Here is a 227-nt window from a genome sequence, read left to right as displayed (position 1 = left end):
GAGGACTTCCCAGGAGGTCACCCATCCTAGTACTACTCTCGCCCAAGCACGCTTAACTGCGGAGTTCTGATGGGATCCGGTGCATTAGTGCTGGTATGATCGCACCCATCAAACTAATTACTTAAAATTCATATGATCCTTGAGCGACATACTAGCGTCCTTCCGATCCCAATCCAAACGGAGATCTGATCCAAACCCATGGCTACGCGATGGGCAGGGCGAGATTT

General features: G+C 50.2%; 1 pseudogene; it reads right to left on the bottom strand.

The window, feature by feature from the left end:
* On the bottom strand, nucleotides 1-107 carry LOC118347523 (annotated as a pseudogene; the record flags this gene model as incomplete).
* Between the last annotated feature and the right edge of the window lie 120 nt (nucleotides 108-227).

The sequence above is a fragment of the Juglans regia genome, unplaced genomic scaffold (genome assembly GCF_001411555.2).
Source record: "Juglans regia cultivar Chandler unplaced genomic scaffold, Walnut 2.0 Scaffold_9092, whole genome shotgun sequence".
Taxonomy (NCBI): Eukaryota; Viridiplantae; Streptophyta; class Magnoliopsida; order Fagales; family Juglandaceae; genus Juglans; species Juglans regia.
Note: the sequence above shows the minus strand (reverse complement) of the source record. Positions and strands in the feature narration are given on the sequence as shown.